This window comes from Danio rerio, chromosome 12 (genome assembly GCF_049306965.1).
Source record: "Danio rerio strain Tuebingen ecotype United States chromosome 12, GRCz12tu, whole genome shotgun sequence".
Classification (NCBI taxonomy): domain Eukaryota; kingdom Metazoa; phylum Chordata; class Actinopteri; order Cypriniformes; family Danionidae; genus Danio; species Danio rerio.
The window spans coordinates 6,510,750-6,521,081 of NC_133187.1; the positions used below are offsets into that span (position 1 = coordinate 6,510,750).

The 10,332-nt window shown below is 33.1% G+C and overlaps 1 protein-coding gene across 1 annotated transcript in view; it reads right to left on the reverse strand.

Annotated features, from left to right (window-relative positions):
* The window catches only part of g6pc1a.1 (glucose-6-phosphatase catalytic subunit 1a, tandem duplicate 1), a 210,142-nt gene that overhangs the window by 136,173 nt on the left and 63,637 nt on the right, over positions 1–10,332 (reverse strand). The window lies entirely within an intron of this gene.

Here is a 10,332-nt window from a genome sequence, read left to right on the forward strand (position 1 = left end):
TGTTGCTAGAATTGTTGTTGTTTTTTTGTATGGGCGATATATATTTCATCACCAAAAATGACTGAGGTAATTTTCATGTGTTGTGCGATAAGTCGATATATTAAAGGGGTGGTCCACTACAATATCATATTTGAAACTTTAGTTGATGTGTAGTGCATCCGTGTCAATATAAACAACATCTCTGAATGTAAGACGCTCAAAGTTCAATGCAAAGGGAGACGTTGGCTTTTACAGAGTTACTGTAGCTTAGCAAAGCCTACAACGAACCAAGTTTGGGGACTACAAAAAATACATCCGGGTTAATGATGTCATAAACCCTTAAGATTATGCGCATACACCCTGCACAGCGAAGGGGAGTGGCCAGTTGCACTGTAATGTTATAACAGAGATGCTTTCTGGTGATGTGGAGCTGATCCATGAATCACATCACATTATGTTAGCTGACCAATCAGAGCCTCTTGAGGGCGGCTTTCGGGGTAACTAGGAAATTTGACAGTCATTTTTATGTTAGCCGAGTAGCAGTATATAATTAAAGTAAGATATATGAAAAAATAATGATTTTTTACAAATGAAGCATGAGCACACATTGCTTTGCATCTTATAAACACAACCAAGCCTTAATATACACTGTGGACCACCCCTTTAATATTGTGACAGGCCTCCCTAGTACTGAACCCTGTGGAACTTTAAAAGTAATGCTATTAAATAAGGTAATCCAGCTTTTTAAACTAACTTAAAAAAGTTTAACATGATTTAACAATTTGCAGAACAGATCCACAGATGGTCAGTAACATTTACATTGACGGTTACATGCTGATGTCATTATTGAAGCACAAGTCAAGACAACGATGAATTGGGTGACTAAAATGCAGTGTCACAGACGAAGAGATACTATAGCCTCACCCTGGTAGGATCACACCTGAGATGAAAGGTATTAGCTGAAGCTACTCAGACTGTTCAGCCTGGTTATGTGATGACTGGGAGGAGACGCCAGGAATCTTGGAAGGTCAAGGACCAAGTAAACTTGTCAGACAGGAATTGTCCCCAAGCAAAGGTTTGCAATCCGGCCTTCGTTCACAACAGCTGCAACCGAATGGTGTCTGATTACCATGAAAGGACTTAAAAATGTTGTGAACAATGGCAATTCAAACAAACAAAGCAAACCTACCTAAACAAAACACACACCCAAGCTGAAGTACTTGTCATTCTAACAACAAAACAAGAAGCAATTTGGCAACCGGTTTAGCAGATCTAATGATGAGCATATGCAAATTGTTTGTTTACTGTACATGTAATCTACTCTTGTGCGGTTTTGGATTGTTTACATCATATGCAAGTGTTTGTTTGTAATGTACTTTGCAGTGTTTTTAGAGAGTAGGTTTATAAAAAGTTTCCAATGGTTATAAAGACACCATAAATTCAATAGGTTCATTCTGAAAACGTAGCCCTACTGACTTGTGTGCCCCTGGCTAATGTGGCTATTTTGAAAATTCTCATTTTAATCACGTTGGATTTAATTAATATTTTCTCTTACTGAAATTATTCAACAATAACAGCTAAATTTTTATAATAAAATTACGTTGGATTTAATTAATATTTTCTCTTCTTGGAATTATTCAAAAATAATAGCTAAATTCTTACAATAAAATTGATTATTTTTTATTATTTTTTATTAATTTCAAAGCAAAAAAAAATGCCCTAAAATCAGGAAATTAATTTTATTAAATAAAGTGTACATATTAATATTAATGAAATCTACAAAACCACAAAATGACTTTTTACAGTGTATATACATTTCTGGAGATTGCAGATTATGTTGCCAGAACTATGCATGGCATTTCGCCTTTAAAACAAACGGTTCGGGGCTGTATGATGCCGTTCCCATTCATGGTTACCAGCTGAACGCTTACCTTAGTATGGACGGCTTTCTCGCTGTTACCAGTTTGCCCTGTAGCTCGGCATGTACGTCAGACGACTTGAGACTCAGAAACCTCGGTTACACTGCCAGTGACACAGATAGGATCTGTTCTATGACCTTGTAAACCCAACAAAAACACATGCATTCGGATATTCAGAGATCGGTTTTCAGGCCTTCTTCAGTGGAAACAAATCAGAAATAAATCAGAAATGTGACAATGTGACTATCATGTAAACAGGCAGATCGAATTTATTGAGGCATTCCATTTTGTACGTCTTTAAACTTGTGACAATGTGGTACTTCTCCGCGGTTTAATGACGTAGAAGTAGCATCATGTGTGGAGACGCCGACGCTGTAAACAACAACAGGGAAAACATGGAGGAAAGTGGTCAGTGGTCGACAGCAGAAGTGACCTGCCTTTTTGCCCCGTGAGATGAGTCTCAAGCTGTGATGATGGCCCTTTCCCTCCTTCTCCGGCTCAAAATCATTTGAAAGTTGGGCGAACTTCGCATATTTTGCAGAGCTAAAAGCAAGACAATTTCTTCCATCGTGGCTAGTGTGGCGCAGATGCCCCCACCGTTACGCATGCGCGACGTCATAAATTGTGTGGCAAGTGTAAACACATGAATTGGATATGGATCACAATTAAAAGAATATGTAAACAGACAGGCAAACAACTCTGATATAGGCAACAAATCGGAATTGAACATCAAGACTCGACAAGTTAAGGGGGCCAGAGAGGCGTTGACAGCGACAACAGGGTTTGAGTCAGCCAAAAAACTATTCCAGAAAGCGGGTAGAACAAATAAAAGAAGCCAAAAAATTAAATAAACAAATACATAACAGGGTAAGAATAAGGTAAAATCTGAAAACGTGGTAAAAATCAGGCAAGGGCTTTTCTTTTTCCGGATTGCTTTTAAAAACACTGTCAGTTGGGTTTAGAGAAGTGGGTGGGGGCTGGTCAATCTGTGCTTTTGAAAACAATATTGGTTAGGTTTAGGGAAAGGAGAAGGGTGGGTCAGTCGACTGATCAGTCAGTCAGTCGACAGCGGACTCTGGTGGATTTACGCGAGAACATAAATGGCACTCGTAAGAAAAATTTGAAAAAAAAAAGCGTACAAAAAGCGTACACAGAGGCCTTTGGATTGTAGATTCGCAAAATCAAAAATAGCAAAAAAACATCCGTCTTGGGACATATTTGCCGCTCTCCAGAAATGTATATAGGGTTACATAATCAGAATGAGCCTGGGTTGGTTTTTACAGATTAAACTGAAGTAAAAACTTATAAAAAGTTTCCAATGTATATTAAGACACTAAATTTATGATAAAGCTTTCATCAAATAAAATAACTGGTGTTACATTTGAGTTGAGTTCAATTTTATTAAAAGAGACTACTATATATATATTTTTTTAAACAATAATTATTTAGACTGAAGACTAAAATTGAAAGCGGCCTAATATCGAACCCTGTGGAACTTCATGGAGGATGTTGTTTAATGTGGAAAACAAGCATTCTACCTGACTCAAGTTTGATACAGTATAGTTTTTCAGCCATATTTCAGAATGTTTATATGGACAGAACTGGTTTAATAGGATTTATGTGATCATATCTAAGCGTCTATAAAAGTTTTAAATAATTAATGTAATAACACTTGAAACCTAAAAGGATGTTGAATAGAATCTGTTAGACTCAATGATTGTTCACACACACACACACACACACACACACACACATAAATTGGCATTTTGCCAATTTGACAGTAAATCTGTCATCACAGGATTACAGCACAATGATTTAATAGCGAGTCTTTTAACAAAGCAGACGTTTGGAGTGCCGAGGGTCTGCCTAAAGATTTCCTCTATATTCTAAATCTGTATGTCTGTAAATAACATAAAAATGTCAGTCCTTTTGTTTAAATATGTACTGTATATATATATATATATATATATATATATATATATATATATATATATATATATATATATATATATATATATATTAGCTTTTTTATATGAAAGACATTTAGACAGATACGTACTTTCAATGTGAAAGCTGTTTGTTTGCATTTTTAAATGTTATTTTCTAAAGATCACATCATGACACCCCATTTACATAATTTGTGAAAATAATGTGTCTGTGATTGGCTGTACACTGAACACATAAAATGCATGTATTACCATTTTGTCCCCATTTTATCACATTTTTGCAGTTTAGACAAAAATGTTTTTTTTATGAAAATACTTTTATGAAAATACATTGAAAAACATTTTAAACATTTGCATTTTTGTGCAGTATAATATTTGATGGATATGAGATGTAGAGAAAAAGATGCGATAGGTTAACCAAAATAATATGTGCTTATCTGACATACAAATAAGCATTTGTCAACATCCTGATAATTGTTACATGCATTTTAGTTAAGATTTTTCTAGAAAGTTTGCATGGACAATCAAGTAAACCTTGAAATACTAATAACAGCTTATGATACTACATAAAACCAGATCAAAACCTTTCAAATTCTGAAATTAGGACTGCACAATGTTGGAAAAAAAACTGACATTGACAATCATTCATTTTTCTACTATATATATATATATATATATATAGCAATTTGAATATAATTTCACAAGATGACTTAAGGAGCTCTATTGGGAAGTAATTTAGGGGAGTGCATCTGCAAAAAACATACAAAAAATACAAAAATATGCTAAATGAAATAAAGCACAGATGAAAACGATAGAACAAAAATAAAAATAAAATAAAGAGCGCTCCATAGTTTATCAGCCTAACAGCAATGAGGTTCAGAAATGCAATTGTCAAATGTAAATTAACACCGTGTTAGTCTTCATTGTATAAATAAACAATTTTTGGTAAAGTGACAAACTTCAAAGTTTCTTGTGCCCAAATGTTTTAAATTTGCTTGAAATCAGTCACAGGGCTTAAAAATACATTAAAATGTATTTCACACTATTAGAAACTATTATTAGCTTGATAAGGTTTTATTAATCCCAACATAACATTGCAGATCTGATGTGACTTTTATAGATACACACATTGTAATATCGATGCTGAAATTATACATTGTGCAGCTCTAGTTTTAATTAATGATCATGTTTATAACGGAGACTTTAAAGTAAAGCATTAAACATGATGCAGTGAGTTTTATAGGGGATAATGACATTTAATTCCTGATCATTCTTTACTATGATTAGAGATATTGTCCTGAAAACCCCATGAAAACTTCAAATCAAACATCAAAAGATAGGGTGGCACCTAAATAATTAAGTTCCTAATACTTTTTTTCATAGCTTTCGATAGCTTTTAATCCCTCAAAGAAATTGAACATTTTGAACCACAGAATCGTTTCAAAGGCTGATAAAACCTGTTCCAGCACACGTTGTTCTGCAGCTCAATACAAACCTGGACCTCCACCAGCAGGATTTAAAAAAAAATCTTTACTTCAACAGATTTCAAAGATCAGATTCAACTGTCTGATTTGAAAAAAGACAGAAATTGCATTACAGGACAACTTGAACTATACACCTTCAAAGGTATGGGATGTCTCATCACAGCTATTAAACACAACAATATCAGCAATCAGAAGAAGCACAAAGAAGGTTGAAAGACCTCCAGGAAATATCATTGGGTCAAAAGTGGATGCAATCAGGACGTACAGATTCCTGGTCACGATTTCCAACCAAGATCACGACACTATGATGCTGTAAGAAGAGGTAACCTGCCAATGGTGAATTAGAATTTAACCAATAAATGGTTGTATTGTTGTTATAAATTAAAGTATGTAGGTTGGTTAAGTGGTGTGATGTTTGACTAAAATCAATTTGAGATAAAAATTACTTTAACAAAGTGTAAAACTCTTAATGGTTCCATGGGTTTTGTCTATAAACTGACCTTTATTTTGTATTTTCTTTTGGATTCAGGTCAGGTGACTAGGCTGGGCCATTCCACAGCTTGATTTTCTTTCTCTAAAAGCATTTGAGAGTTTCCTTGGCTGTGTTTTGGATCATTATCTCGCTCCACCGTCCACCGTGTTTTCATCTTCATCCTCCCGATAATGTAGATGCTGGACTGAAGCATGTATGTATTTTTTTTATTTTGTGCCATGTCAGCAACCAAGGCTATCTTCATGGCAGGAATCTTTTAACAATAAATATACAATTTAAAAATCAACAAACAAAATAAAACATAAATTAAATAAGATTTTTTGTGTTAATACATGATAAAAATTCTAAAATCTTTTCTGGTTTCACTTTGTCAAAAATGTCCTTAAAAGAGTTCATTTTATAAAAAGTCCTTCTGGAATTAGTAAAAGCAGGACAGTCCAGTAAAATATGTTTTACAGTAAGAGGGGTTTTGCAGCACAAACACTGAGTGGGGTTTTCACCTTGGAGCAAAAAGCCATGTGTAATTCTCGTATGCCCAATACGACATCTGGTAAAAACTACTTGATCAAATCGATTCTTAAAATGTCTTAAAAATTCTGTGTGAAACTTCAGGTTGGATTTCATGTAGTTTATTGTTTTCTAATGCATCCCATTCCTTTTGCTGGACTGAAGCAGCTAATATTCATTTACACTGACGAAGAGCAGAGAATTGCTGAAGAACTACTGAGAGATTTCAGCTGCTGTCTGGGCTTTCACTGCCTTTCTACACCTGCCTTACTTCATGTGTTCAATACTTTTTTCCTGTGTCATTTCATTTTATTACCCGTAACTTCATTTGTAAACTAATTAGTTGTATTTTCTCTTCATATACGCATTTCTTTGGTTGTTATCAACATCTGGTGAAAATTTCAAGTCAACAGCACCTTTAGAAATATGTTTTCTGAGAAAATTAATGGCGTGTTGAATACTTATTTCCGCCACTAGGTAACCAGTTTTTCAGTTAAAAAAAGGCAAAGTAAACTGATCTTAAATTTTTTAAAGCTCTGTAATTACTTTAATGTCTGTGTAAAATAAAAATTAACAATTTACAATAAAAAATATTTTAGGTGAACAATTAATCCCTGCAAGTAAAGCAATAAGGCTAGTTTTGGAAATCTTCAATCAAGATTGTCAATCAATCAATCAAATGCTTTATAATTAATTAATTAGAAGTTCCTTAAATAGACATTAAACTATTAGAAATTAACTTCTCAAAGCATTAAAAAAAATGTCTATAGAAAACAGAGGCTGATCCCCAAAATCATATGACAAATATTCACTGTATAACACATTATTTTATTGAATCTGAGAAAATATTCAAAAAAAAATTTAATGTTTAATTGAAAATTATTAATTTAAAAAAACGCTTGACTTGTTTGTAATTTTACATATTTTGTCATGAATTTAATAGAAAAAAATTGCAATTATTTAAAAATTATTAAAATAAAAGCTTATTAAAAATAATAACAACAACAACAATAATAATAATAAACATTTGATTACTAGTACTATTTTAACAATTAAAATGTAGTCCAAATGCAGTTCTTTCTTTCTCTTTCTTTCTTTCTTTCTTTCTTTCTTTCCTAAGCCACTTCTAAAAAAAAAATCTCAGCCTACACGCCTCAAAGTCTCTGCTTTTCTGGATTTACAATTTTAGCGGTTACGTTATTTTGATTTTATTCTGTACAATAATGAGATCTCCAAATTTAAAACAAGTCATTTTGAACATTTATTTTATTGACAAATTGTCAATATAACAAAACAATATTGTTTTCAGACATTTACATTAATCTTCAGACATAATATAAATGTTTTAACTTCAAGCAAGCCAAAAAAAATAGATATCTGATGCATTAGCTCTTTCTTGCATTCACAAAAAAAATTGTAAACATTTCTTAGATAAACCATATCTTCTGAAAAACTACATAAAAGGATGTGTATAGGTCAGGGACAAGTCAAGAGGTATTGGTAGGTTTAGATCTATCCATCTATAAACATATATATGATTCAATTAATTTATATAAATTACATTTACATAAATTAGATTTATTATTATTAAATAAATAAAATTTTATTTAAAAAAAATACACGCAATATTACTATAGCTTTTAGTAAACATCTTCAAATGTTGTCGGTTAATAGAAATGTTCACATGCATGTTAGTTCACTGTTCATTAATATTAGCAGATTCCACATTTGATCTAAAAAAATTATTAATGTTCATTATCTTCATTACATCATATGTTTTATTGATATATGACTAACAAGCATGCCGTATCATCTACTATTAGTGACATATTCCCCCATAAATCTCTCCCTAATATGGCCAAACGGTTGAGTATAACATGGTAATATGGTGTCAGCATTGTCGGACCTCATTGAATGAAGCAGTTTTCATATGCAAATGAAGAGCCTCGGAATCTTTTTGATTCGGCACTCAACGTTAGACCTCTGTGGGCTTGGAAGCGCATGAGTGGCGTTCAGGTGAAATTATCGAAAATTGGTTTCTTGCTTTGTTAAGCACCTGTGGCGAGATCAAAGAGCGCAAATCCTGTGTGTCATCTAGGTTTCAATGAGAGAGGTGTTTTTGCCATGCCTGATACGTTAGTCATTTCAAATTAAAAAACAACAACAACAGCCCAAAAAAAAACAACTTTTAAATCTAATTGTTGGATGAACGCAAACAATGCGTCAAGCTTTTGAAGTACTTAATAAGTGAATTTTAATTGATTCAAAGGAACACCGTGATGCTTTCCGGGGAGGATTCTCAGACATTGACGTAATTAAACCCTCATTTCTTTAATTGTAATACCCGTTTATACTCATCCAAGATGTACAAACATATTCGTAGCACTTCACAATGACTACATGATGTTAAAGGAATATGTACGTTTAAAAAAAATCTAAATTACCCCATAATTTACTTCCACTTAAGTCATTTTTGATGGCTCTTTTATCAGATGAACACAGTCAAAATAATATTAAATTTGATCCTGGCTCTTCCATGATGTATAATGGTGTTGGATAGTGGCTTTTATTTTGAAGTTTTCAAAAATCGAATAAATCCATATGCTGCAGAGGGTAACACATGTTTTATAAAGTGTATAGATGTGGTCCCTAAAAATAACCCACGAAGTAGTTCACTTTTAATTCATTTTCTTTTTGGCTTAGTCCCTTTATTAATCTGGGATCGCCACAGCGGAATGAACTGCCAACTTATCCAGCATGTTTTTAACGTAGCAGATAGTCCAGCCACAACCCATCTCTGGGAAACATCCATAAACACTAAAATAAAAGTCACTAACTATCGCCAGCATGAAAGAACCAAAACATTTAAACCTACTTCTATTGTATTTGTCTGACAGAAAAAAAATTATATACTCAAGTGTGAGTAAATTATGTTGTTTTATTCAGATTTAAGTAAACTATGCCATTAAAAGGTTAACTACAGTGTTTTAACTTGAGAAAAGTTTAAAGTCCCCATAAACAAGAGGCTTCAACTTTTATTTGTTTCCATATTGTGACGCAGTTCCTAGAGAAACGATTATCAAATGGGAAAACAGTGGGCGTGGCTTGTTTCTTGTTAAAGTGCTGAATGGACATAGTAGAGTAGGCATTTCAACTGTTCTTTAACATATCTGTTTGCCGTCAAAACTGATAGTTGGAGGGGTGGGGTTAAATATGTTAGCCACGCCCAATTCCTAAAATATAAGTAATCTGACAATATAACTGAAAACAAACAGGAAGTGCATTTTCAGATTTTGATTAAAGATTAGAAGGGCCAACGCAATCACACGACAATTCGTAACTTTTTTATTTAATGGCTAATTTGTATGAATTTGTACAATATAATTTGTACAATTTACTACGATTTGCTCATCATCCAATGACGGTTGGGGTTAGGGGTGGGGTTGGGTGCCACGCCTCCTTTTTAAAATCGTACTGAACTCTTCTGAAAGTAGCCACTAAACTGACAAAACGTGAAATACTTAACTTTCCTCGTAAGATCAGGCTGAAAGTGCAAACTTTTTTTTTTCTTTATGACATGCACAGATGAATTTTTCATCACAAAATTAGCAATGTGAGCTAACAAAATGTATGGTTGGTTTTGATTTCTTAGGGACTTCAATATTTAAATATTTGGACCAATAACCCTGAATTACAATGAAAATATTTGTGGGTTTTTTTACCACTTATACTTTTCTGGAAAACAAATACACTACATTACAATGTTTTATTTTTACATTTGGAAGAAATGTTATCAGACCTTTATAAAATAGAGGAAATATTAACATTTTACTCAAACACGTAGCTCATAAACTCAGTACATTCATAGAAAATTTATTTCAGTGATCTTTTAATCTTTTTCCACAGCTACGAAAGTGATTTTAGTTTTACAGTTTTATAACTGCAGTAACACTGCTGAGAACAAACAAGAATAATCAATTAAATTTTTATGTAACATTGGCAAA